Source organism: Musa acuminata, chromosome BXJ2-1 (assembly GCF_036884655.1).
Source record: "Musa acuminata AAA Group cultivar baxijiao chromosome BXJ2-1, Cavendish_Baxijiao_AAA, whole genome shotgun sequence".
Taxonomy (NCBI): Eukaryota; Viridiplantae; Streptophyta; class Magnoliopsida; order Zingiberales; family Musaceae; genus Musa; species Musa acuminata.
The window spans coordinates 25,234,223-25,259,012 of NC_088338.1; the positions used below are offsets into that span (position 1 = coordinate 25,234,223).

General features: G+C 52.4%; 25 non-coding genes and 15 pseudogenes across 25 annotated transcripts; all 40 read left to right on the forward strand.

Moving 5' to 3' along the window:
* The first annotated feature begins 126 nt into the window (after positions 1-126).
* LOC135602294 (5S ribosomal RNA) lies at positions 127-245 on the forward strand (annotated as a pseudogene).
* A 350-nt stretch (positions 246-595) lies between these two features.
* On the forward strand, positions 596-714 carry LOC135600014 (5S ribosomal RNA). Its single transcript, XR_010482349.1, has one exon. It is a non-coding gene; the product is annotated as a 5S ribosomal RNA (ribosomal RNA).
* A 6,317-nt stretch (positions 715-7,031) lies between these two features.
* On the forward strand, positions 7,032-7,150 carry LOC135603566 (5S ribosomal RNA; annotated as a pseudogene).
* Positions 7,151-7,500: 350 nt separating this feature from the next.
* LOC135599743 (5S ribosomal RNA) lies at positions 7,501-7,619 on the forward strand. Its single transcript, XR_010482086.1, has one exon. It is a non-coding gene; the product is annotated as a 5S ribosomal RNA (ribosomal RNA).
* Positions 7,620-7,969: 350 nt separating this feature from the next.
* Positions 7,970-8,088, forward strand: LOC135600928 (5S ribosomal RNA). The gene has a single exon (XR_010483237.1). It is a non-coding gene; the product is annotated as a 5S ribosomal RNA (ribosomal RNA).
* Positions 8,089-8,438: 350 nt separating this feature from the next.
* Positions 8,439-8,557, forward strand: LOC135600016 (5S ribosomal RNA). Its single transcript, XR_010482351.1, has one exon. It is a non-coding gene; the product is annotated as a 5S ribosomal RNA (ribosomal RNA).
* A 350-nt stretch (positions 8,558-8,907) lies between these two features.
* Positions 8,908-9,026, forward strand: LOC135603597 (5S ribosomal RNA; annotated as a pseudogene).
* A 350-nt stretch (positions 9,027-9,376) lies between these two features.
* Positions 9,377-9,495, forward strand: LOC135604271 (5S ribosomal RNA; annotated as a pseudogene).
* A 350-nt stretch (positions 9,496-9,845) lies between these two features.
* Positions 9,846-9,964, forward strand: LOC135599853 (5S ribosomal RNA). Its single transcript, XR_010482194.1, has one exon. It is a non-coding gene; the product is annotated as a 5S ribosomal RNA (ribosomal RNA).
* A 350-nt stretch (positions 9,965-10,314) lies between these two features.
* On the forward strand, positions 10,315-10,433 carry LOC135599857 (5S ribosomal RNA). The gene has a single exon (XR_010482198.1). It is a non-coding gene; the product is annotated as a 5S ribosomal RNA (ribosomal RNA).
* A 350-nt stretch (positions 10,434-10,783) lies between these two features.
* Positions 10,784-10,902, forward strand: LOC135601036 (5S ribosomal RNA). Its single transcript, XR_010483342.1, has one exon. It is a non-coding gene; the product is annotated as a 5S ribosomal RNA (ribosomal RNA).
* A 348-nt stretch (positions 10,903-11,250) lies between these two features.
* LOC135601230 (5S ribosomal RNA) lies at positions 11,251-11,369 on the forward strand. The gene has a single exon (XR_010483530.1). It is a non-coding gene; the product is annotated as a 5S ribosomal RNA (ribosomal RNA).
* A 350-nt stretch (positions 11,370-11,719) lies between these two features.
* Positions 11,720-11,838, forward strand: LOC135603253 (5S ribosomal RNA; annotated as a pseudogene).
* A 350-nt stretch (positions 11,839-12,188) lies between these two features.
* Positions 12,189-12,307, forward strand: LOC135600132 (5S ribosomal RNA). Its single transcript, XR_010482461.1, has one exon. It is a non-coding gene; the product is annotated as a 5S ribosomal RNA (ribosomal RNA).
* A 350-nt stretch (positions 12,308-12,657) lies between these two features.
* On the forward strand, positions 12,658-12,776 carry LOC135600065 (5S ribosomal RNA). Its single transcript, XR_010482398.1, has one exon. It is a non-coding gene; the product is annotated as a 5S ribosomal RNA (ribosomal RNA).
* A 350-nt stretch (positions 12,777-13,126) lies between these two features.
* LOC135601824 (5S ribosomal RNA) lies at positions 13,127-13,245 on the forward strand (annotated as a pseudogene).
* A 350-nt stretch (positions 13,246-13,595) lies between these two features.
* On the forward strand, positions 13,596-13,714 carry LOC135602986 (5S ribosomal RNA; annotated as a pseudogene).
* Positions 13,715-14,064: 350 nt separating this feature from the next.
* Positions 14,065-14,183, forward strand: LOC135601825 (5S ribosomal RNA; annotated as a pseudogene).
* A 350-nt stretch (positions 14,184-14,533) lies between these two features.
* On the forward strand, positions 14,534-14,652 carry LOC135599980 (5S ribosomal RNA). Its single transcript, XR_010482317.1, has one exon. It is a non-coding gene; the product is annotated as a 5S ribosomal RNA (ribosomal RNA).
* A 350-nt stretch (positions 14,653-15,002) lies between these two features.
* On the forward strand, positions 15,003-15,121 carry LOC135601003 (5S ribosomal RNA). Its single transcript, XR_010483309.1, has one exon. It is a non-coding gene; the product is annotated as a 5S ribosomal RNA (ribosomal RNA).
* Positions 15,122-15,471: 350 nt separating this feature from the next.
* LOC135603518 (5S ribosomal RNA) lies at positions 15,472-15,590 on the forward strand (annotated as a pseudogene).
* Positions 15,591-15,940: 350 nt separating this feature from the next.
* Positions 15,941-16,058, forward strand: LOC135600468 (5S ribosomal RNA). The gene has a single exon (XR_010482789.1). It is a non-coding gene; the product is annotated as a 5S ribosomal RNA (ribosomal RNA).
* Positions 16,059-16,408: 350 nt separating this feature from the next.
* LOC135601199 (5S ribosomal RNA) lies at positions 16,409-16,527 on the forward strand. The gene has a single exon (XR_010483500.1). It is a non-coding gene; the product is annotated as a 5S ribosomal RNA (ribosomal RNA).
* Positions 16,528-16,877: 350 nt separating this feature from the next.
* LOC135601047 (5S ribosomal RNA) lies at positions 16,878-16,996 on the forward strand. Its single transcript, XR_010483353.1, has one exon. It is a non-coding gene; the product is annotated as a 5S ribosomal RNA (ribosomal RNA).
* Positions 16,997-17,344: 348 nt separating this feature from the next.
* On the forward strand, positions 17,345-17,463 carry LOC135601232 (5S ribosomal RNA). The gene has a single exon (XR_010483532.1). It is a non-coding gene; the product is annotated as a 5S ribosomal RNA (ribosomal RNA).
* A 350-nt stretch (positions 17,464-17,813) lies between these two features.
* LOC135603254 (5S ribosomal RNA) lies at positions 17,814-17,932 on the forward strand (annotated as a pseudogene).
* A 350-nt stretch (positions 17,933-18,282) lies between these two features.
* LOC135600143 (5S ribosomal RNA) lies at positions 18,283-18,401 on the forward strand. The gene has a single exon (XR_010482472.1). It is a non-coding gene; the product is annotated as a 5S ribosomal RNA (ribosomal RNA).
* Positions 18,402-18,751: 350 nt separating this feature from the next.
* On the forward strand, positions 18,752-18,870 carry LOC135600066 (5S ribosomal RNA). The gene has a single exon (XR_010482399.1). It is a non-coding gene; the product is annotated as a 5S ribosomal RNA (ribosomal RNA).
* A 350-nt stretch (positions 18,871-19,220) lies between these two features.
* LOC135601826 (5S ribosomal RNA) lies at positions 19,221-19,339 on the forward strand (annotated as a pseudogene).
* A 350-nt stretch (positions 19,340-19,689) lies between these two features.
* LOC135602987 (5S ribosomal RNA) lies at positions 19,690-19,808 on the forward strand (annotated as a pseudogene).
* Positions 19,809-20,158: 350 nt separating this feature from the next.
* Positions 20,159-20,277, forward strand: LOC135601828 (5S ribosomal RNA; annotated as a pseudogene).
* A 350-nt stretch (positions 20,278-20,627) lies between these two features.
* On the forward strand, positions 20,628-20,746 carry LOC135599992 (5S ribosomal RNA). Its single transcript, XR_010482328.1, has one exon. It is a non-coding gene; the product is annotated as a 5S ribosomal RNA (ribosomal RNA).
* A 350-nt stretch (positions 20,747-21,096) lies between these two features.
* Positions 21,097-21,215, forward strand: LOC135601014 (5S ribosomal RNA). Its single transcript, XR_010483320.1, has one exon. It is a non-coding gene; the product is annotated as a 5S ribosomal RNA (ribosomal RNA).
* Positions 21,216-21,565: 350 nt separating this feature from the next.
* Positions 21,566-21,684, forward strand: LOC135603519 (5S ribosomal RNA; annotated as a pseudogene).
* Positions 21,685-22,034: 350 nt separating this feature from the next.
* LOC135600469 (5S ribosomal RNA) lies at positions 22,035-22,152 on the forward strand. Its single transcript, XR_010482790.1, has one exon. It is a non-coding gene; the product is annotated as a 5S ribosomal RNA (ribosomal RNA).
* A 350-nt stretch (positions 22,153-22,502) lies between these two features.
* Positions 22,503-22,621, forward strand: LOC135601200 (5S ribosomal RNA). The gene has a single exon (XR_010483501.1). It is a non-coding gene; the product is annotated as a 5S ribosomal RNA (ribosomal RNA).
* A 350-nt stretch (positions 22,622-22,971) lies between these two features.
* On the forward strand, positions 22,972-23,090 carry LOC135600155 (5S ribosomal RNA). Its single transcript, XR_010482483.1, has one exon. It is a non-coding gene; the product is annotated as a 5S ribosomal RNA (ribosomal RNA).
* A 350-nt stretch (positions 23,091-23,440) lies between these two features.
* Positions 23,441-23,559, forward strand: LOC135602926 (5S ribosomal RNA). Its single transcript, XR_010484062.1, has one exon. It is a non-coding gene; the product is annotated as a 5S ribosomal RNA (ribosomal RNA).
* Positions 23,560-23,909: 350 nt separating this feature from the next.
* On the forward strand, positions 23,910-24,028 carry LOC135604555 (5S ribosomal RNA; annotated as a pseudogene).
* Positions 24,029-24,379: 351 nt separating this feature from the next.
* LOC135600077 (5S ribosomal RNA) lies at positions 24,380-24,498 on the forward strand. Its single transcript, XR_010482410.1, has one exon. It is a non-coding gene; the product is annotated as a 5S ribosomal RNA (ribosomal RNA).
* The last annotated feature ends 292 nt before the right edge of the window (positions 24,499-24,790 follow it).

The following is a 24,790-nucleotide window of genomic DNA, read 5'->3' on the forward strand; positions in this document are numbered from 1 at the left end:
GAGCTTGCAATAGGGATTTCGTGAACGTTCGAGAAAGCGCCGACGGTTTTGTGACGGGCAAGAGGCTCCGGACGTTGATACGCCGACCGCGACGTGCACATAGGCGAGGGACGAAGCACGCGAAACGGGTGTGATAATGGCAGCACTAAATCACCGGATCCCATCAAAACTTCGAAGTTAAGCATGCTTGGGCCAGAGTAGTACTACGATGGGTGACCCCCTGGGAAGTCCTCGTGTTGCACTCCTTTTTGCATCCGGGGATACGAAACATCTCCCGTAGAGCTCCGAGACGTTTGTTTTGGGGCTGGAAATTTGTTGTGACCGCTACGCAGTTAGTATCGAGGGGCTCAAAGAGAGCTTTCCGGATTGGGTTCGCAATAGCGATTCCTAGATCGTTCTAGAAAGTGCCGATGGTTTCGGCACGCGCTTGCCGTGACCGATACGCAGTCGTCGGGCTAGGGCTCGGAGAGAGCTTGCAATAGGGATTTCGTGAACGTTCGAGAAAGCGACGACGGTTTCGTGACGGGCAAGAGGCTTCGGACGTTGATGCGCCGACCGCGACGTGCACATATGCGAGGGACGAAGCTCGCGAAACGGGTGCGATAATGGCAGCACTAAATCACCGGATCCCATCAAAACTCCGAAGTTAAGCGTGCTTGGGCCAGAGTAGTACTACGATGGGTGACCCCCTGGGAAGTCCTCGTGTTGCACTCCTTTTTGCATCCCGGGATTCGAAACATCTCCCGTAGAGCTCCGAGACGATTGTTTTGGGGCTGGAAATTTGCTGTGACCGCTACGCAGTCAGTATCGAGGGGCTCGGAGAGAGCTTTCCGGACTGGGGTCGCAATAGCGATTCCGAGATCGTTCTATAAAGTGCCGATGGTTTCGGCACGCGCTTGCCGTGACCGATACGCAGTCGTCGGGCTAGGGCTCGGAGAGAGCTTGCAATAGGGATTTCGTGAACGTTCGAGAAAGCGCCGACGATTTCGTGACGGGCAAGAGGCTCCGGACGTTGATGCGCTGACCGCGACGTGCACATAGGCGAGGGACGAAGTTCGCGAAACGGGTGCGATAATGGCAGCACTAAATCACCGGATCCCATCAAAACACCGAAGTTAAGCGTGCTTGGGCCAGAGTAGTACTACGATGGGTGACTGTTAGAACTCTTGCAGATTCTAAACTTGGGGTTGATCTCTTTAGGGGATCGGCCTCCTTGGAACTCTATAGGGGTTCCTCCCTCCAAGTTGCTGCTCAAAGGCTGCAGAACAGATTCATCTATTGCTTATCAAAAGAGAAGGAATACATGGCTATTTATAGGGCTTCTAAACCCTAACTCCTAATAGGACTCCTACTTAAGACTTTTACTTCTAACCAACTCCTAATAGGACTCCTACTCAAGACTCCTATTCCCTTACAACTCCTAATTCTTCTCTAAGAAAAAACCTCCTACATGAATGCCCCTCACAATTAGGACTCTCCTAGCTAGAGTCCTAACAGAATGTCCCTCTCAATTAGGACTCTCCTAGCTAGAGTCCTAACATTTATACATGAATGTCCCTCTCAATTAGGACTCTCATAGCTAGAGTCCTAACATTTTTACATGAATGTCTCTCTCAATTAGGACTCTCCAAGCTAGAGTCCTAACAGACCCGCCCTCTTCAAATCAGCCTTGTCCTCGAGGCTGATGATTCATGAATTCTAGGAATTTGATCTTCAAGTCGTCATAGTTCTCCCAAGTGGCATCTTCTTTTGGTAGGTTCGCCCACTGTATTAGCACTTCATTAGTGGGTCATCGTCGTCGAGTCACGATCCGTCGATTAATAATGGCACTTGGCTGGGTCTGGAGTTCTCTTTGGGTAGTCATATTTGGTGGGTGGCTTTGGGCTGTCTCCAAGCACCTGTTTAAAACTTCCGGTTGGCTGTTGGTTTGTGGGTGATATGTCATACTCCTTTTCAATTTAGTACCCTGCATATAGAATAACTTTGTCCAAAATCTTCTATTGAAGATGCAAGTAGAATTTGTCACAAGCACAATGCGTCCCTTATAGTGTAATTCTTTTGAGTCCCAATTGTAATGAGCCATGGGGCTTGGTGCTTCCTCCAATTTTTTTATAATCTTACTAGTATCTGAATCTTCTTGCCATTCCATCTTAATATCCTCAAGGAAGTCGCTGGTCGGAAGTGAAACGGTCGAAACTTCAACTTGCTCGGGTAGCTGCGAAAGCGCATCTGCAAGAACATTCTCTTTCCCCTTTTTGTAAGTTATTTCAAAATCAAATCCAAGAAGTTTTGTTACCCATTTTTGCTGCTCGGGGGAAGATATCTTCTGTTCCAAGAGATATTTTAGGCTTTTATGGTCGGTCTTGATTTGAAAGTATCGCCTGATCAAGTACAATCTCCACCTCGTTGCTGCGCGCACAATGGCGAGCATCTCCTTATCATATGTTGACATATTTTGATCGGAGGGAGATAATGTCTTGCTAGTGTATGCGAGTGGTCGACCATCTTGCATGAGAATGGCTCCAATTCTGACTCCAGATGTGTCGGCCTCAATAATGAAGGGTCGGTTGAAATCTGGTAGTGTTAGCACCGGCGTCGTCGTCATGGCTGCCTTAAGTTTGTCGAAGGCAGCGGAGGCTCTGTCCAACCATTGGAAGACATTTTTTTCTAGTAAGGAAGTAAGTGGTGCACTGATCTTTCCATAGTTTTTCACGAACTTGCGGTAGTAGCCTGTTAAACCCAGAAAGCCATGTAGCAATTTTATGTTTCTCGAGGTCGGCCAGTTTTGTATTGCTCCAATTTTGAAGGGGTCCACTGCCACACCTTCCTCTGATATGATATGCCCAAGATATTCCACCTTTTGTTGAAGAAAGCAAAAATTTGTGGTTGTTGTGTGTTCAAAAGGTGGTTTTCCGTATGTCTTCTTTGCATGCTCGTATTTGATGATACCCGGATCAAAGGTCCAGCTTTGTAAAGATTTGTGCTCCCTTTCATCTAGCAATTCATCTACTATTGGAATAAAGTATTTGTCCTTGATGATTATGCCATTGAGAGCTCGGTAATCAACACATATTCGCCTTGTTCCGTCCTTCTTGCATACAAGTAGCACCGGCGAAGAGTAGAGGTTGGAACTTGGCCGAATAACTCCTGTTTCGAGCATCTCTTTTATAATCCTTTCTATTTCATCCTTCTGGAGATGTGGATACTGATATGGCTGAGCATTTGCTGAAGATTTGCCTGGAAGAATCATTATACAATGATCATGCCGACAGGTAAGAGGTAGGTTGCGCGGTTCGTCAAATATATTTAAAAATTCAGCAAGCAAAGGAAGTAGATTTGGATCTTCAAATTCTGTTAGCTCTCCCTTAGTTTGCTGCTCAAGTTGTACCAAAAAGCCGCTGCATGCTTTATGCAAAACATTCTCCATTTGTTGTGTGCAAATCGTTGTTATGTCGCCCCCACGTTTCCCGTGCAATGTCACCTGTTTCTCCTTACTGTAAAATTTCATAATTAGTTTCATAAAATTCCAGGAAATATCACCTAATGTCGTCAACCATTTAATTCTGAGCATGGCCTCATGATTGTTAAGAGGGAGAGGGAAGAAATCTGTAATTATCTCTTGGTCCTGCAGCAATAGTTTCTCCTGTAAGCGCCTATGATCACAATTCAAAATCCGTCCGTCGGTGACCTTAACATCAAACCTGCAGCGATTCTCGATAGGTAATGATATCCGAACAGCAAGCTTACTATTTAGGAAGTTAGTAGTACTGCCCGTGTTGATGAGAACAGTGATTGGTTGTTGTTTGAGAAGGCCTCCAATTTTCATCGTTTGCGGGTTTGAGTAGCTAGCTAGTGTATGTACCGTAACTTCGGTCGGTTGTGGCTCTTCTTCTGCATCTTCTTCTTCATATTCAAAGCTCTCTTTTGGATGTTCAATGACCTCTTCTTCTATCGGTTCAATCATAAGAAGTCCTCCTTTACTGCAGCGATGCTCACGGCTCCACGGCTCGTCACAATGCCAACATAACCCCTTCGCATATCGCTCCCGAAGCTCTTCTCCTGTTAACCTCTTTGGTGCAGGGACTTGGTCAACAGTAGGGGGGGGTGAGGGCTTCAATATTACTGGTTGAGGAGTGACCCTAGTCCTCCGAGCTTCATGGTTCAATTGCTCCTCTTGATGTCGTGCGAAAGAGATGGCTGCCATAAGCGTATACGGTTGTCGCGCTTTAACTTCTCCTCGGATCTCCGGCTTCAAGCCCTCAATAGCTGTTTTTGAGACCAATCATGATTTTGATTAGATAACCTTTCAAACCTGGTTTGGTACTCCTGAATGGTGGAGATTTGTCGGATCTTTGCTAGTTGTTCGTCAATATTCTCGTAATTGGTTGGTCTGAAGCGAATCAGCAGTTCTTCTTTGAATTGTCGCCATGAAAGGACTCCATAAGTATGTTCAAACCAGTCAAACCATTGAATAGCATCCCCTTCAAGATGTATAGCTGCAATTTTCACCATAGATACATCCGCGGTTTTGTGGTACCGAAAATATCGCTCCGCGTGCGAAATCCAACCAATCGGGTCTCCTTCTTCCCATCTAGGGAAGTCCACTCTCATGCATTGATAGTTGGGGTTGGTCATAGAGCTTCCCCTCTCTTGGAAGTCATATCTTTGGGGTTGGTGTGATTGGGCAAAGCTCTCTCCTTGATGTGATTTCTTCGGGCTTAGTGGTCGGCCCAATCTGAGTTCGGTAAAGAGCATCCGAATCTTATCCTCCATTCGCGCCTCCAAGGCTTCGAATTTAGCATTGATTACCTCCTTAGATGCCATAATATATGCCTCCAAATCTATGATGTTAAGATCTCTCTTTTGTTGTTAGGTTAAAGGCATGTATAGGTTGAGAGAAGTGATGGTTAAAAGGGTTGGTGGATTGGTGGATGTAGGCTACGATTTAGGCTTGTTTTGTGGCAGTTTTGGGTGCAGTTTGAGGGTATAGTTTAGTAGAGTTTTAGGGCTGTGGTTGAAAGTTTTGGATCTGTGGTAGATGGTAGCAAAGGTTTGACAGAAATCTGTGGAAGTTGCAGCAAGTATGTGCTGTCTTGTAAGAGTAGAATTATCGTCGAAGAAACAACGGTTTCTCGACGTAATTTCCACCAAAAACTTGAGAGAATTGAGGAGAGAATTGATAGCAAAATTACAGTTTATATGACAGCAAGGATATCTAATTTAATCAAGAAAATTTCGGCAGTATAACAGCAAGGAAATTGGTGCAAGTTGCAATTGCAGAATTATCGTCGAAAAATTTCAGCGGGTTACGATGAAAATTTGCAGCAACATAAAATCGTTTTTAGAGATGAATTTCTTAATAGATCAATCTTAGATGGATGCCAAGATGATCTATGAAGTGTATAAGAAATTTCATTCAAAAAAGATTGCAAATAGATGGGTTAAGGCAACGATATGCAGCTGAAATTTTCTGCAGCATAGATTTTCAAGTGCAGCAGATTGGACATAAAAGATCAGTAGTTTATATTGAGAATTTTTCGATGAAACCAAAGGGAAATCTACTGTTAGGAAATGTCAAAGATGTCATAAAAATTTCGTAGAAATTTGGATAGAAAAAGCACAGTAGCAAGATCAAACAGATGGTGCTATGCGGCTTGAATTCTGCAATTCAAGTGCAGCAGATTGGACATAAAAGATCAGTAGTTTATATTGAGAATTTTTTGATGAAACCAAAGGGAAATCCACTGTTAAGAAGTGTCAAAGATGTGATAAAAATTTCGTAGAAATTTGGATAGAAAAAGCACAGTAGCAAGATCAAACAGATGGTGCTATGCGGCTGGAATTCTGCAATGTATCTTTCGTCGTAGAGATGAAAACTTTGTGACGAAAAGTTTATGCAGCAATATAGGAACGATTTTTTTTTTTTTTTTGGATTTTTGAATAAGGATAACTAAATTGCAGCAGCAGTAAGGTAGGAAACCAGAACCTGTTGCAATTCACGGGGAGATCAAAGGATGATCCGTGGTGGTGGAGATGATGACGGAATTCGGTGACGATCTTTTAAGCAATTGTGGGAATTGCTTTGGATGGTTGTAGAGGGTTGATGGATGGCTGTGGAAGGGCAGCGAGACGCCAAGAATGCTGCTCTGATACCAGGTGTTAGAACCCTTGCAGATTCTAAACTTGGGGTTGATCTCTTTAGGGGATCGGCCTCCTTGGAACTCTATAGGGGTTCCTCCCTCCAAGTTGCTGCTCAAAGGCTGCAGAACAGATTCATCTATTGCTTATCAAAAGAGAAGGAATACATGGCTATTTATAGGGCTTCTAAACCCTAACTCCTAATAGGACTCCTACTTAAGACTTTTACTTCTAACCAACTCCTAATAGGACTCCTACTCAAGACTCCTATTCCCTTACAACTCCTAATTCTTCTCTAAGAAAAAACCTCCTACATGAATGCCCCTCACAATTAGGACTCTCCTAGCTAGAGTCCTAACAGAATGTCCCTCTCAATTAGGACTCTCCTAGCTAGAGTCCTAACATTTATACATGAATGTCCCTCTCAATTAGGACTCTCATAGCTAGAGTCCTAACATTTTTACATGAATGTCTCTCTCAATTAGGACTCTCCAAGCTAGAGTCCTAACAGTGACCCCTTGGGAAGTCCTCGTGTTGCACTCCTTTTTGCATCCCGGGATACGAAACATCTCCCGTAGAGCTCCGAGACGTTTGTTTTGGGGCTGGAAATTTGCTTTGACCGCTACGCAGTCAGTATCGAGGGGCTCAAAGAGAGCTTTCCGGATTAGGGTCGCAATAGCGATTCCGAGATCGTTCTATAAAGTGCCGATGGTTTCGGCACGCGCTTGCCGTGACCGATACGCAGTCGTCGGGCTAGGGCTTGGAGAGAGCTTGTAATAGGGATTTCGTGAACGTTCGAGAAAGCGACGACGGTTTCGTGAAGGGCAAGAGGCTCCGGACATTGATGCGCCGACCGCGACGTGCATATAGGCGAGGGACGAAGCTCGCGAAACGGGTGCGATAATGGCAGCACTAAATCACCAGATCCCATCAAAACACCGAAGTTTAGCGTGCTTGGGCCAGAGTAGTACTACGATGGGTGACCCCCTGGGAAGTCCTCGTGTTGCACTCCTTTTTTCATCCCGGGATACGAAACATCTCCCGTAGAGCTCCGAGATGATTGTTTTGGGGCTGGAAATTTGCTATGACCGCTACGCAGTCAGTATCGAGGGGCTCGGAGAGAGCTTTCCGGATTGGGGTCGCAATAGCGATTCCGAGATCGTTCTAGAGAGTGCCGATGGTTTCGGCACGCGCTTGCCGTGACTGATACGCAGTCGTCGGGCTAGGGCTCGGAGAGAGCTTGCAATAGGGATTTTGTGAATGTTCGAGAAAGCGCCGTCAGTTTCGTGACGGGCAAGAGGCTCCGGACGTTGATACGCCGAACGCGACGTGCACATAGGCGAGGGACGAAGCACGCGAAACGGGTGCGATAATGCCAGCACTAAATCACCGGATCCCATCAAAACTCCGAAGTTAAGCGTGCTTGGGCCAGAGTAGTACTAGGATGGGTGACCCCCTGGGAAGTCGTCGTGTTGCACTCCTTTTTGCATCCCGGGATTCGAAACATCTCCCGTAGAGCTCCGAGACGATTGTTTTGGGGCTGGAAATTTGCTGTGACCGCTACGCTGTCAGTATCGAGGGGCTCGAAGAGAGCTTTCCGGATTGGGGTCGCAATAGCGATTCCGAGATCGTTCTAGAAAGTGCCGATGGTTTCGGCACGCGCTTGCCGTGACCGATACGGAGTCGTCGGGCTAGGGCTCGGAGAGAGCTTGCAATAGGGATTTCGTGAACGTTCGAGAAAGCGCCGACGGTTTTGTGACGGGCAAGAGGCTCCGGACGTTGATACGCCGACTGCGACGTGCACATAGGCGAGGGACGAAGCAAGCGAAACGGGTGCGATAATGGCAGCACTAAATCACCGGATCCCATCAAAACTCCGAAGTTAAGCGTGCTTGGGCCAGAGTAGTACTACGATGGGTGACCCCCTGGGAAGTCCTCGTGATGCACTCCTTTTTGCATCCCGGGATACGAAACATCTCCCGTAGAGCTCCGAGACGTTTGTTTTGGGGCTGGAAATTTGCTGTGACCGCTACGCAGTTAGTATCGAGGGGCTCAAAGAGAGCTTTCCGGATTGGGTTCGCGCTAGCGATTCCTAGATCGTTCTAGAAAGTGCCGATGGTTTCCGCACGCGCTTGCCGTGACCGATACGCAGTCGTCGGGCTAGGGCTCGGAGAGAGCTTGCAATAGGGATTTCGTGAACGTTCGAGAAAGCGACGACGGTTTCGTGACGGGCAAGAGGCTTCGGACGTTGATGCGCCGACCGCGACGTGCACATATGCGAGGGACGAAGCTCGCGAAACGGGTGCGATAATGGCAGCACTAAATCACCGGATCCCATCAAAACTCCGAAGTTAAGCGTGCTTGGGCCAGAGTAGTACTACGATGGGTGACCCCCTGGGAAGTCCTCGTGTTGCACTCCTTTTTGCATCCCGGGATTCGAAACATCTCCCGTAGAGCTCCGAGACGATTGTTTTGGGGCTGGAAATTTGCTGTGACCGATACGCAGTCAGTATCGAGGGGCTCGGAGAGAGCTTTCCGGACTGGGGTCGCAATAGCGATTCCGAGATCGTTCTATAAAGTGCCGATGGTTTCGGCACGCGCTTGCCGTGACCGATACTTAGTCGTCGGGCTAGGGCTCGGAGAGAGCTTGCAATAGGGATTTCGTGAACGTTCGAGAAAGCGCCGACGATTTCGTGACGAGCAAGAGGCTCCGGACGTTGATGCGCTGACCGCGACGTGCACATAGGCGAGGGACGAAGTTCGCGAAACGGGTGCGATAATGGCAGCACTAAATCACCGGATCCCATCAAAACACCGAAGTTAAGCGTGCTTGGGCCAAAGCAGTACTACGTTGGGTGACCCCTTGGGAAGTCCTCGTGTTGCACTCCTTTTTGCATCCCGCGATACGAAACATCTCCCGTAGAGCTCCGAGACGTTTGTTTTGGGGCTGGAAATTTGCTTTGACCGCTACGCAGTCAGTATCGAGGGGCTCAAAGAGAGCTTTCCGGATTGGGGTCGCAATAGCGATTCCGAGATCGTTCTATAAAGTGCCGATGGTTTCGGCACGCGCTTGCCGTGACCGATACGCAGTCGTCGGGCTAGGGCTTGGAGAGAGGTTGCAATAGGGATTTCGTGAACGTTCGAGAAAGCGACGACGGTTTCGTGAAGGGCAAGAGGCTCCGGACGTTGATGCGCCGACCGCGACGTGCATATAGGCGAGGGACGAAGCTCGCGAAACGGGTGCGATAATGGCAGCAGTAAATCACCGGATCCCATCAAAACACCGAAGTTTAGCGTGCTTGGGCCAGAGTAGTACTACGATGGATGACCCCCTGGGAAGTCCTCGTGTTGCACTCCTTTTTTCATCCCGGGATACGAAATATCTCCCGTAGAGCTCCGAGACGATTATTTTGGGGCTGGAAATTTGCTATGACCGCTACGCAGTCAGTATCGAGGGGCTCGGAGAGAGCTTTCCGGATTGGGGTCGCAATAGCGATTCGGAGATCGTTCTAGAGAGTGCCGATGGTTTCGGCACGCGCTTGCCGTGACTGATACGCAGTCGTCGGGCTAGGGCTCCGAGAGAGCTTACAATAGGGATTTCGTGAACGTTCGAGAAAGCGCCGTCGGTTTCGTGACGGGCAAGAGGCTTCGGACGTTGATACGCCAACCGCGACGTGCACATAGGCGAGGGACGAAGCACGCGAAACGAGTGCGATAATGCCAGCACTAAATCACCGGATCCCATCAAAACTCCGAAGTTAAGCGTGCTTGGGCCAGAGTAGTACTAGGATGGGTGACCCCCTGGGAAGTCCTCGTGTTGCACTCCTTTTTGCATCCCGGGATTCGAAACATCTCCCGTAAAGCTCCGAGACGATTGTTTTGGGGCTGAAAATTTGCTGTGACCGCTACGCTGTCAGTATCGAGGGGCTCGGAGAGAGCTTTCCGGATTGGGGTCGCAATAGCGATTCCGAGATCGTTCTAGACAGTGCCGATGGTTTCGGCACGCGCTTGCCGTGACCGATACGCTGTCGTCGGGCTAGGGCTCGGACAGAGCTTGCAATAGTGATTTCGTGAACGTTCGAGAAAGCACCGACGGTTTTGTGACGGGCAAGAGGCTCCGGACGTTGATACGCCGACCGCGACGTGCACATAGGCGAGGGACGAAGCACGCTAAACGGGTGCGATAATGCCAGCACTAAATCACCGGATCCCATCAAAACTCCGAAGTTAAGCGTGCTTGGGCCAGAGTAGTACTAGGATGGGTGACCCCCTGGGAAGTCCTCGTGTTTCACTCCTTTTTGCATCCCGGGATACGAAACGTCTCCCGTAGAGCTCCGAGACGATTGTTTTGGGGTTGGAAATTTGCTATGACCGCTACGCAGTAAGTATCGTGGGGCTCGGAGAGAGCTTTCCGGATTGGGGTCGCAATAGCGATTCCGAGATCGTTCTAGAAAGTGCCGATGGTTTCGGCACGCGCTTGCCGTGACCGATACGCAGTCGTCGGGCTAGGGCTCGGAGAGAGCTTGCAATAGGGATTTCGTGAACGTTCGAGAAAGCGCCGACGGTTTCGTGACGGGCAAGAGGCTCCGGACGTTGATACGCCGACCGCGACGTGCACATAGGCGAGGGACGAAGCACGCGAAACGGGTGCGATAATGCCAGCACTAAATCACCGGATCCCATCAAAACTCCGAAGTTAAGCGTGCTTGGGCCAGAGTAGTACTAGGATGGGTGACCCCTTGGGAAGTCCTCGTGTTGCACTCCTTTTTGCATCCCGGGATACGAAACATCTGGTAGAGCTCCGAGACGATTGTTTTGGGGCTGGAAATTTGCTGTGACCGCTATGCAGTCCGTATCGAGGGGCTCGGAGAGAGCTTTCCGGATTGGGGTCGCAATAGCGATTCCGAGATCGTTCTAGAAAGTGACGATGGTTTCGGCGCGCGCTTGCCGTGACCGATACGCAGTCGTCGGGCTAGGGCTCGGAGAGAGCTTGCAATAGGGATTTCGTGAACGTTCGAGAAGGCGCCGATGGTTTCGTGACGGGCAAGAGGCTCCGGACGTTGATACGCCGACCGCGATGTGCACATAGGCGAGGTACGAAGCACGCGAAACGGGTGCGATAATGCCATCACTAAATCACCGGTTCCCATCAAAACTCCGAAGTTAAGCGTGCTTGGGCCAGAGTAGTACTACGATGGGTGACCCCCTGGGAAGTCCTCGTGTTGCACTCCTTTTTGCATCCCGGGATACGAAACATCTCCCGTAGAGCTCCGAGACGATTGTTTTGGGGCTGAAAATTTGCTGTGACCGCTACGCAGTCAGTATCGAGGGGCTCGGAGAGAGCTTTCCGGACTGGGGTCGCAATAGCGATTCCGAGATCGTTCTATAAAGTGCCGATGGTTTCGGCACGCGCTTGCCGTGACCGATACGCAGTCGTCGGGCTAGGGCTCGGAGAGAGCTTGCAATAAGGATTTCGTGAACGTTCGAGAAAGCGCCGACAGTTTCGTGACGGGCAAGAGGCTCCGGACGTTGATACGCCGACCGCGACGTGCACATACGCGAGGGACGAAGCTCGCGAAACGGGTGCGATAATGCCATCACTAAATCACCGGATCCCATCAAAACTCCGAAGTTAAGCGTGCTTGGGCCAAAGTAGTACTACAATGGGTGACCCCCTTGGAAGTCCTCGTGTTGCACTACTTTTTGCATCCCGGGATTCGAAACATCTCCCGTAGAGCTCCGAGACGATTGTTTTGCGGCTGGAAATTTGTTGTGACCGCTACGCAGTCAGTATCGAGGGGCTCGGAGAGTGCTTTCCAGATTGGGGTCGCAATAGCGATTCCGAGATCGTTCTAGAATGTGCCGATGGTTTCGGCACGCGCTTACCGTGACCGATACGCAGTCGTCGGGCTAGGGCTCGGAGAGAGCTTGCAATAGGGATTTCGTGAACGTTCGAGAAAGCGCCGACGGTTTCGTGACGGGCAAGAGGCTCCGGACGTTGATACGCCGACCGCGACGTGCACATAGGCGAGGGACGAAGCACGCTAAACGGGTGCGATAATGCCAGCACTAAATCACCGGATCCCATCAAAACTCCGAAGTTAAGCGTGCTTGGGCCAGAGTAGTACTAGGATGGGTGACCCCCTGGGAAGTCCTCGTGTTGCACTCCTTTTTGCATCCCGGGATACGAAACATCTCCCGTAGAGCTCCGAGACGATTGTTTTGGGGCTGGAAATTTGCTGTGACCGCTACGCAGTCCGTATCGAGGGGCTCAGAGAGAGCTTTCCGGATTGGGGTCGGAATCGCGATTCCGAGATCGTTCTAGAAAGTGCCGATGGTTTCGGCGTGCGCTTGCCGTGACCGATACGCAGTCGTCGGGCTAGGGCTCGGAGAGAGGTTGCAATAGGGATTTCGTGAACGTTCGAGAAGGCGCCGATGGTTTCGTGACGGGCAAGAGGCTCCGGACGTTGATACGCCGACCGCGACGTGCACATAGGCGAGGTACGAAGCACGCGAAACGGGTGCGATAATGCCATCACTAAATCACCGGATCCCATCAAAACTCCGAAGTTAAGCGTGCTTGGGCCAGAGTAGTACTACGATGGGTGACCCCCTGGGAAGTCCTCGTGTTGCACTCCTTTTTGCATCCCGGGATACGAAACATCTCCCGTAGAGCTCCGAGACAATTGTTTTGGGGCTGAAAATTTGCTGTGACCGCTACGCAGTCAGTATCGAGGGGCTCGGAGAGAGCTTTCCGGACTGGGGTCGCAATAGCGATTCCGAGATCGTTCTATAAAGTGCCGATGGTTTCGGCACGCGCTTGCCGTGACCGATACGCAGTCGTCGGTCTAGGGCTCGGAGAGAGCTTGCAATAGGGATTTCGTGAACGTTCGAGAAAGCGTCGATAGTTTCGTGACGGGCAAGAGGCTCCGGACGTTAATACGCCGACCGCGACGTGCACATACGCGTGGGACGAAGCTCGCGAAACGGGTGCGATAATGCCATCACTAAATCACCGGATCCCATCAAAACTCCGAAGTTAAGCGTGCTTGGGCCAAAGTAGTACTACGATGGGTGACCCCCTTGGAAGTCCTCGTGTTGCACTCCTTTTTGCATCCCGGGATACGAAACATCTCCCGTAGAGCTCCGAGACGATTGTTTTGGGGCTGGAAATTTGCTGTGACCGCTACGCAGTCAGTATCGAGGGGCTCGGAGAGAGCTTTCCGGACTGGGGTCTCAATAGCGATTCCGAGATCGTTCTATAAAGTGCCGATGGTTTCGGCACGCGCTTGCCGTGACCGAGACGCAGTCGTCGGGCTAGGGCTCGGAGAGAGCTTGCAATAGGGATTTCGTGAACGTTCGAGAAAGCGCCGACAGTTTCGTGACGGGCAAGAGGCTCCGGACGTTGATACGCCGACCGCGACGTGCACATACGCGAGGGACGAAGCTCGCGAAACGGGTGCGATAATGCCATCACTAAATCACCGGATCCCATCAAAACTCCGAAGTTAAGCGTGCTTGGGCCAAAGTAGTACTACGATGGGTGACCCCCTTGGTAGTCCTCGTGTTGCACTCCTTTTTGCATCCCGGGATACGAAACATCTCCCGTAGAGCTCCGAGACGATTGTTTTGGGGCTGGAAATTTGCTGTGACCGCTACGCAGTCAGTATCGAGGGGCTCGGAGAGAGCTTTCCGGACTGGGGTCGCAATAGCGATTCCGAGATCGTTCTATAAAGTGCCGATGGTTTCGGCACGCGCTTGCCGTGACCGATACGCAGTCATCGGGCTAGGGCTCGGAGAGAGCTTGCAATAGGGATTTCGTGAACGTTCGAGAAAGCGCCGACAGTTTCGTGACGGGCAAGAGGCTCCGGACGTTGATACGCCGACCGCGACGTGCACATACGCGAGGGATGAAGCTCGGGAAACGGGTGCGATAATGCCATCACTAAATCACCGGATCCCATCAAAACTCCGAAGTTAAGCGTGCTTGGGCCAAAGTAGTACTACGATGGGTGACCCCCTTGGAAGTCCTCGTGTTGCACTCCTTTTTGCATCACGGGATTCGAAACATCTCCCGTAGAGCTCCGAGACGATTGTTTTGCGGCTGGAAATTTGCTGTGACCGCTACGCAGTCAGTATCGAGGGGCTTGGAGAGAGCTTTCCGGATTGGGGTCGCAATAGCGATTCCGAGATAGTTCTAGAATGTGCCGATGGTTTCGGCACGCGCTTGCCGTGACCGATACGCAATCGTCGGGCTAGGGCTCGGAGAGAGCTTGCAATAGGGATTTCGTGAACGTTCGAGAAAGCGCCGACGGTTTCGTGACGGGCAAGAGGCTCCGGACGTTGATACGCCGACCGCGACGTGCACATAGGCGAGGGACGAAGCACGCGAAACGAGTGCGATAATACCAGCACTAAATCACCGGATCCCATCAAAACTCCGAAGTTAAGCGTGCTTGGGCCAGAGTAGTACTAGGATGGGTGACCCCCTGGGAAGTCCTCGTGTTGCACCCCTTTTTGCATCCCGGGATACGAAACATCTCCCGTAGAGCTCCGAGACGATTGTTTTGGGGCTGGAAATTTGCTGTGACCGCTACGCAGTAAGTATCGAGGGGCTCGGAGAGAGCTTTTCGGATTGGGGTCGCAATAGCGATTCCGAGATCGTTCTAGAAAGTGCCGATGGTTTCGGCACGCGCTTGTCGTGACCGATATGCAGTCGTCGGGCTAGGGCTCGTAGAGAGCTTGCAATAGGGATTTCGTGAACGTTCGAGAAAGCGCCGACGGTTTCGTGACGGGCAAGAGGCTCCGGACGTTGATACGCCGACCGCGACGTGCACATAGGCGAGGGACGAAGCACGCGAAACGGGTGCGATAATACCAGCACTAAATCACCGGATCCCATCAAAACTCCGAAGTTAAGCGTGCTTGGGCCAGAGTAGTACTACGATGGGTTACCCCCTGGGAAGTCCTCGTGTTGCACTCCTTTTTGCATCCCGGGATACGAAACATCTCCCGTAGAGCTCCAAGACGATTGTTTTGGGGCTAGAAATTTGCTGTGACCGCTACGCAGTCAGTATCGAGGGGCTCGGAGAGAGCTTTCCGGACTGGGGTCGCAATAGCGATTCCGAGATCGTTCTATAAAGTGCCGATGGTTTCGGCACGCGCTTGCCATGACCGATACGCAGTCGTCGGGCTAGGGCTCGGAGAGAGCTTGCAATAGGGATTTCGTGAACGTTCGAGAAAGCGCCGACAGTTTCGTGATGGGCAAGAGGCTCCGGACGTTGATACGCCGACCGCGACGTGCACATACGCGAGGGACGAAGCTCGCGAAACGGGTGCGATAATGCCATCACTAAATCACCGAATCCCATCAAAACTCCGAATTTAAGCGTGCTTGGGCCAAAGTAGTACTAGGATGGGTGACCCCCTGGGAAGTCCTCGTGTTGCACTCCTTTTTGCATCCCGGGATTCGAAACATCTCCCGTAGAGCTCCGAGACGATTGTTTTGGGGCTGGAAATTTGCTGTGACCGCTACGCAGTCAGTATCGAGGGGCTCGGAGAGAGCTTTCCGGATTGGGGTCGCAATAGCGATTCCGAGATCGTTTTAGAAAGTGCCGATGGTTTCGGCACGCGCTTGCCGTGACCGATACGCAGTCGTTGGGCTAGGGCTCGGAGAGAGCTTGCAATATGGATTTCGTGAATGTTCGAGAAAGCGACGACGGTTTCGTGACGGGCAAGAGGCTCCGGACGTTGATGCGCCGACAGCGACGTGCACATAGGCGAGGGATAAAGCACGCGAAACGGGTGCGATAATACCAGCACTAATTCACCGGATCCCATCAAAATTCCGAAGTTAAGCGTGCTTGGGCCAGAGTAGTACTACGATGGGTGACCCCTGGGAAGTCCTCGTGTTGCACTCCGTTTTGCATCCCGGGATACGAAACATCTCCCGTAGAGCTCCGAGACGATTGTTTTGGGGCTGGAAATTTGCTGTGACCGCTATGCAGTCAGTATCGAGGGGCTCGGATAGAGCTTTCCGGATTGGGGTCGCAATAGTGATTCCGAGATCGTTTTAGAAAGTGCCGATGGTTTCGGCACGCGCTTGCCGTGAACGATACGCAGTCGTCGGGCTAGGGCTCGGAGAGAGCTTGCAATAGGGATTTCGTGAACGTTCGAGAAAGCGACGACGGTTTCGCGACGGGCAAGAGGCTCCGGACGTTGATGCGCTGACCGCGACGTGCACATAGGCGAGGGACGAAGCTCGCGAAACGGGTGCGATAATGCCAGCACTAAATCACCGGATCCCATCAAAACACCGAAGTTAAGCGTGCTTTGGCCAGAGTAGTACTAGGATGGGTGACCCCCTGGGAAGTCCTCGTGTTGCACTCCTTTTTGCACACCAGGATACGAAACATCTCCCGTAGAGCTCCGAGACGATTGTTTTGGGGCTGGAAATTTGCTGTGACCGCTACGCAGTCAGTATCGAGGAGCTCCGAGAGAGCTTTCCGGATTGCGGTCGCAATAGCGATTCCGAAATCGTTCTAGAAAGTGCCGATGGTTTCGGCACGCGCTTGCCGTGACCGATACGCAGTCGTCGGGCTAGGGCTCGGAGAGAGCTTGCAATAGGGATTTCGTGAACGTTCGAGAAAGCGCCGACGGTTTCGTGACGGGCAAGAGGCTCCGGACGTTGATACGCCGACCGCGACGTGCACATAGGCGAGGGACGAAGCACGCGAAACGGGTGCGATAATGCCAGCACTAAATCACCGGATCCCATCAAAACTCCGAAGTTAAGCGTGCTTGGGCCAGAGTAGTACTAGGATGGGTGACCCCTTGGGAAGTCCTCGTGTTGCACTCCTTTTTGCATCCCGGGATACGAAACATCTGGTAGAGCTCCGAGACGATTGTTTTGGGGCTGGAAATTTGCTGTGACCGCTATGCAGTCCGTATCGAGGGGCTCGGAGAGAGCTTTCCGGATTGGGGTCGCAATAGCGATTCCGAGATCGTTCTAGAAAGTGACGATGGTTTCGGCGCGCGCTTGCCGTGACCGATACGCAGTCGTCGGGCTAGGGCTCGGAGAGAGCTTGCAATAGGGATTTCGTGAACGTTCGAGAAGGCGCCGATGGTTTCGTGACGGGCAAGAGGCTCCGGACGTTGATACGCCGACCGCGATGTGCACATAGGCGAGGTACGAAGCACGCGAAACGGGTGCGATAATGCCATCACTAAATCACCGGTTCCCATCAAAACTCCGAAGTTAAGCGTGCTTGGGCCAGAGTAGTACTACGATGGGTGACCCCCTGGGAAGTCCTCGTGTTGCACTCCTTTTTGCATCCCGGGATACGAAACATCTCCCGTAGAGCTCCGAGACGATTGTTTTGGGGCTGAAAATTTGCTGTGACCGCTACGCAGTCAGTATCGAGGGGCTCGGAGAGAGCTTTCCGGACTGGGGTCGCAATAGCGATTCCGAGATCGTTCTATAAAGTGCCGATGGTTTCGGCACGCGCTTGCCGTGACCGATACGCAGTCGTCGGGCTAGGGCTCGGAGAGAGCTTGCAATAAGGATTTCGTGAACGTTCGAGAAAGCGCCGACAGTTTCGTGACGGGCAAGAGGCTCCGGACGTTGATACGCCGACCGCGACGTGCACATACGCGAGGGACGAAGCTCGCGAAACGGGTGCGATAATGCCATCACTAAATCACCGGATCCCATCAAAACTCCGAAGTTAAGCGTGCTTGGGCCAAAGTAGTACTACAATGGGTGACCCCCTTGGAAGTCCTCGTGTTGCACTACTTTTTGCATCCCGGGATTCGAAACATCTCCCGTAGAGCTCCGAGACGATTGTTTTGCGGCTGGAAATTTGTTGTGACCGCTACGCAGTCAGTATCGAGGGGCTCGGAGAGTGCTTTCCAGATTGGGGTCGCAATAGCGATTCCGAGATCGTTCTAGAATGTGCCGATGGTTTCGGCACGCGCTTACCGTGACCGATACGCAGTCGTCGGGCTAGGGCTCGGAGAGAGCTTGCAATAGGGATTTCGTGAACGTTCGAGAAAGCGCCGACGGTTTCGTGACGGGCAAGAGGCTCCGGACGTTGATACGCCGACCGCGACGTGCACATAGGCGAGGGACGAAGCACGCTAAACGGGTGCGATAATGCCAGCACTAAATCACCGGATCCCATCAAAACTCCGAAGTTAAGCGTGCTTGGGCCAGAGTAGTACTAGGATGGGTGACCCCCTGGGAAGTCCTCGTGTTGCACTCCTTTTTGCATCCCGGGATACGAAACATCTCCCGTAGAGCTCCGAGACGATTGTTTTGGGGCTGGAAATTTGCTGTGACCGCTACGCAGTCCGTATCGAGGGGCTCAGAGAGAGCTTTCCGGATTGGGGTCGGAATAGCGATTCCGAGATCGTTCTAGAAAGTGCCGATGGTTTCGGCGCGCGCTTGCCGTGACCGATACGCAGTCGTCGGGCTAGGGCTCGGAGAGAGGTTGCAATAGGGATTTCGTGAACGTTCGAGAAGGCGCCGATGGTTTCGTGACGGGCAAGAGGCTCCGGACGTTGATACGCCGACCGCGACGTGCACATAGGCGAGGTACGAAGCACGCGAAACGGGTGCGATAATGCCATCACTAAATCACCGGATCCCATCAAAACTCCGAAGTTAAGCGTGCTTGGGCCAGAGTAGTACTACGATGGGTGACCCCCTGGGAAGTCCTCGTGTTGCACTCCTTTTTGCATCCCGGGATACGAAACATCTCCCGTAGAGCTCCGAGACAATTGTTTTGGGGCTGAAAATTTGCTGTGACCGCTACGCAGTCAGTATCGAGGGGCTCGGAGAGAGCTTTCCGGACTGGGGTCGCAATAGCGATTCCGAGATCGTTCTATAAAGTGCCGATGGTTTCGGCACGCGCTTGCCGTGACCGATACGCAGTCGTCGGTCTAGGGCTCGGAGAGAGCTTGCAATAGGGATTTCGTGAACGTTCGAGAAAGCGTCGATAGTTTCGTGACGGGCAAGAGGCTCCGGACGTTAATACGCCGACCGCGACGTGCACATACGCGTGGGACGAAGCTCGCGAAACGGGTGCGATAATGCCATCACTAAATCACCGGATCCCATCAAAACTCCGAAGTTAAGCGTGCTTGGGCCAAAGTAGTACTACGATGGGTGACCCCCTTGGAAGTCCTCGTGTTGCACTCCTTTTTGCATCCCGGGATACGAAACATCTCCCGTAGAGCTCCGAGACGATTGTTTTGGGGCTGGAAATTTGCTGTGACCGCTACGCAGTCAGTATCGAGGGGCTCGGAGAGAGCTTTCCGGACTGGGGTCTCAATAGCGATTCCGAGATCGTTCTATAAAGTGCCGATGGTTTCGGCACGCGCTTGCCGTGACCGAGACGCAGTCGTCGGGCTAGGGCTCGGAGAGAGCTTGCAATAGGGATTTCGTGAACGTTCGAGAAAGCGCCGACAGTTTCGTGACGGGCAAGAGGCTCCGGACGTTGATACGCCGACCGCGACGTGCACATACGCGAGGGACGAAGCTCGCGAAACGGGTGCGATAATGCCATCACTAAATCACCGGATCCCATCAAAACTCCGAAGTTAAGCGTGCTTGGGCCAAAGTAGTACTACGATGGGTGACCCCCTTGGTAGTCCTCGTGTTGCACTCCTTTTTGCATCCCGGGATACGAAACATCTCCCGTAGAGCTCCGAGACGATTGTTTTGGGGCTGGAAATTTGCTGTGACCGCTACGCAGTCAGTATCGAGGGGCTCGGAGAGAGCTTTCCGGACTGGGGTCGCAATAGCGATTCCGAGATCGTTCTATAAAGTGCCGATGGTTTCGGCACGCGCTTGCCGTGACCGATACGCAGTCATCGGGCTAGGGCTCGGAGAGAGCTTGCAATAGGGATTTCGTGAACGTTCGAGAAAGCGCCGACAGTTTCGTGACGGGCAAGAGGCTCCGGACGTTGATACGCCGACCGCGACGTGCACATACGCGAGGGATGAAGCTCGGGAAACGGGTGCGATAATGCCATCACTAAATCACCGGATCCCATCAAAACTCCGAAGTTAAGCGTGCTTGGGCCAAAGTAGTACTACGATGGGTGACCCCCTTGGAAGTCCTCGTGTTGCACTCCTTTTTGCATCACGGGATTCGAAACATCTCCCGTAGAGCTCCGAGACGATTGTTTTGCGGCTGGAAATTTGCTGTGACCGCTACGCAGTCAGTATCGAGGGGCTTGGAGAGAGCTTTCCGGATTGGGGTCGCAATAGCGATTCCGAGATAGTTCTAGAATGTGCCGATGGTTTCGGCACGCGCTTGCCGTGACCGATACGCAATCGTCGGGCTAGGGCTCGGAGAGAGCTTGCAATAGGGATTTCGTGAACGTTCGAGAAAGCGCCGACGGTTTCGTGACGGGCAAGAGGCTCCGGACGTTGATACGCCGACCGCGACGTGCACATAGGCGAGGGACGAAGCACGCGAAACGAGTGCGATAATACCAGCACTAAATCACCGGATCCCATCAAAACTCCGAAGTTAAGCGTGCTTGGGCCAGAGTAGTACTAGGATGGGTGACCCCCTGGGAAGTCCTCGTGTTGCACCCCTTTTTGCATCCCGGGATACGAAACATCTCCCGTAGAGCTCCGAGACGATTGTTTTGGGGCTGGAAATTTGCTGTGACCGCTACGCAGTAAGTATCGAGGGGCTCGGAGAGAGCTTTTCGGATTGGGGTCGCAATAGCGATTCCGAGATCGTTCTAGAAAGTGCCGATGGTTTCGGCACGCGCTTGTCGTGACCGATATGCAGTCGTCGGGCTAGGGCTCGTAGAGAGCTTGCAATAGGGATTTCGTGAACGTTCGAGAAAGCGCCGACGGTTTCGTGACGGGCAAGAGGCTCCGGACGTTGATACGCCGACCGCGACGTGCACATAGGCGAGGGACGAAGCACGCGAAACGGGTGCGATAATACCAGCACTAAATCACCGGATCCCATCAAAACTCCGAAGTTAAGCGTGCTTGGGCCAGAGTAGTACTACGATGGGTTACCCCCTGGGAAGTCCTCGTGTTGCACTCCTTTTTGCATCCCGGGATACGAAACATCTCCCGTAGAGCTCCAAGACGATTGTTTTGGGGCTAGAAATTTGCTGTGACCGCTACGCAGTCAGTATCGAGGGGCTCGGAGAGAGCTTTCCGGACTGGGGTCGCAATAGCGATTCCGAGATCGTTCTATAAAGTGCCGATGGTTTCGGCACGCGCTTGCCATGACCGATACGCAGTCGTCGGGCTAGGGCTCGGAGAGAGCTTGCAATAGGGATTTCGTGAACGTTCGAGAAAGCGCCGACAGTTTCGTGATGGGCAAGAGGCTCCGGACGTTGATACGCCGACCGCGACGTGCACATACGCGAGGGACGAAGCTCGCGAAACGGGTGCGATAATGCCATCACTAAATCACCGAATCCCATCAAAACTCCGAATTTAAGCGTGCTTGGGCCAAAGTAGTACTAGGATGGGTGACCCCCTGGGAAGTCCTCGTGTTGCACTCCTTTTTGCATCCCGGGATTCGAAACATCTCCCGTAGAGCTCCGAGACGATTGTTTTGGGGCTGGAAATTTGCTGTGACCGCTACGCAGTCAGTATCGAGGGGCTCGGAGAGAGCTTTCCGGATTGGGGTCGCAATAGCGATTCCGAGATCGTTTTAGAAAGTGCCGATGGTTTCGGCACGCGCTTGCCGTGACCGATACGCAGTCGTTGGGCTAGGGCTCGGAGAGAGCTTGCAATATGGATTTCGTGAATGTTCGAGAAAGCGACGACGGTTTCGTGACGGGCAAGAGGCTCCGGACGTTGATGCGCCGACAGCGACGTGCACATAGGCGAGGGATAAAGCACGCGAAACGGGTGCGATAATACCAGCACTAATTCACCGGATCCCATCAAAATTCCGAAGTTAAGCGTGCTTGGGCCAGAGTAGTACTACGATGGGTGACCCCTGGGAAGTCCTCGTGTTGCACTCCGTTTTGCATCCCGGGATACGAAACATCTCCCGTAGAGCTCCGAGACGATTGTTTTGGGGCTGGAAATTTGCTGTGACCGCTATGCAGTCAGTATCGAGGGGCTCGGATAGAGCTTTCCGGATTGGGGTCGCAATAGTGATTCCGAGATCGTTTTAGAAAGTGCCGATGGTTTCGGCACGCGCTTGCCGTGAACGATACGCAGTCGTCGGGCTAGGGCTCGGAGAGAGCTTGCAATAGGGATTTCGTGAACGTTCGAGAAAGCGACGACGGTTTCGCGACGGGCAAGAGGCTCCGGACGTTGATGCGCTGACCGCGACGTGCACATAGGCGAGGGACGAAGCTCGCGAAACGGGTGCGATAATGCCAGCACTAAATCACCGGATCCCATCAAAACACCGAAGTTAAGCGTGCTTTGGCCAGAGTAGTACTAGGATGGGTGACCCCCTGGGAAGTCCTCGTGTTGCACTCCTTTTTGCACACCAGGATACGAAACATCTCCCGTAGAGCTCCGAGACGATTGTTTTGGGGCTGGAAATTTGCTGTGACCGCTACGCAGTCAGTATCGAGGAGCTCCGAGAGAGCTTTCCGGATTGCGGTCGCAATAGCGATTCCGAAATCGTTCTAGAAAGTGCCGATGGTTTCGGCATGCGCTTGCCGTGACCGATATGCAGTCGTCGGGCTAGGGCTCGGAGAGAGCTTGCAATAGGGATTTCGTGAATGTTCGAGAAAGCGATGACGATTTCGTGACGGGCAAGAGGCTCCGGACGTTGATTCGCTGACCGCGATGTGCACATAGGCGAGGGACGAAGTACGCGAAACGGGTGCGATAATGCCAGCACTAAATCACCGGATCCCATCAAAACTCCGAAGTTAAGCGTGCTTGGGCCAGAGTAGTACTAGGATGGGTGACCCCCTGGGAAGTCCTCGTGTTGCACTCCTTTTTGCATCCCGGGATACGAAACATCTCCCGTAGAGCTCCGAGACGATTGTTTTGGGGCTGGAAATTTGCTGTGACCGCTACGCAGTCAGTATCGAGGAGCTCCGAGAGAGCTTTCCAGATTGCGGTCGCAATAGCGATACCGAAATCGTTCTAGAAAGTGCCGATGGTTTCGGCATGCGCCTGCCGTGACCGATACGCAGTCGTCGGGCTAGGGCTCGGAGAGAGCTTGCAATAGGGATTTCGTGAATGTTCGAGAAAGCGATGACGATTTCGTGACGGGCAAGAGGCTCCGGACGTTGATGCGCCGACCGCGATGTGCACATAGGCGAGGGACGAAGCACGCGAAACGGGTGCGATAATGCCAGCACTAAATCACCGGATCCCATCAAAACTCCGAAGTTAAGCGTGCTTGGGCCAGAGTAGTACTAGGATGGGTGACCCGCTGGGAAGTCCTCGTGTTGCACTCCGTTTTGCATCCCGGGATACGAAACATCTCTCGTAGAGCTCCGAGACGATTGTTTTGGGGCTGGAAATTTGCTGTGACCGCTATGCCGTCAGTATCGAGGGGCTCGGAGAGAGCTTTACGGATTGGGGTCGCAATAGCGATTCCGAGATCGTTCTAGAAAGTTCCGATGGTTTTGGCACGCGCTTGCCGTGACCGATACGCAGTCGTCGGGCTAGGGCTCGGAGAGAGCTTGCAATAGGGATTTCGTGAACGTTCGAGAAAGCGACGACGGTTTCGCAACGGGCAAGAGGCTCCGGACGTTGATGCGCTGACCGCGACGTGCACATAGGCGAGGGACGAAGCTCGCGAAACGGGTGCGATAATGGCAGCACTAAATCACCGGATCCCATCAAAACACCGAAGTTAAGCGTGCTTGGGCCAGAGTAGTACTACGATATGTGACCCCCAGGGAAGTCCTCGTGTTGCAATCCTTTTTGCATCCCGGGATACGAAACATCTCCCGTAGAGCTCCGAGACGATTGTTTTGGGGCTGGAAATTTGCTGTGACTGCTACGCTGTCAGTATCGAGGGGCTCCGAGAGAGCTTTCCGGATTGGGGTCGCAATAGCGATTCCGAGATCATTCTAAGAAAGTGCCGATGGTTTCGGCACGCGCTTGCCGTGGCCGATACGCAGTCGTCGGGCTAGGGCTCGGAGAGAGCTTGCAATAGGGATTTCGTGAACGTTCGACAAAGCGACGACGGTTTCGTGACGGGCAAGACGCTACGGACGTTGATGCGCCGACCGCGACGTGCACATAGGCGAGGGACGAAGCTCGCGAAACGGGTGCGATAATGCCAGCACTAAATCACCGGATCCCATCAAAACACCGAAGTTAAGCGTGCTTGGGCCAGAGTAGTACTACGATGGGTGACCCCCTGGGAAGTCCTCGTATTGCACTCCTTTTTGCATCCCGGGATACGAAACATCTCCCGTAGAGCTCCAAGACGATTGTTTTGGGGCTGGAAATTTGCTGTGACCGCTACGCAGTCAGTATCGAGGAGCTCCGAGAGAGCTTTCCGGATTGCGGTCGCAATAGCGATTCCGAAATCGTTCTAGAAAGTGCCGATGGTTTCGGCATGCGCTTGCCGTGACCGATACGCAGTCGTCGGGCTAGGGCTCGGAGAGAGCTTGCAATAGGGATTTCGTGAACGTTCGAGAAAGCGACGACGGTTTCGTGACGGGCAAGAGGCTC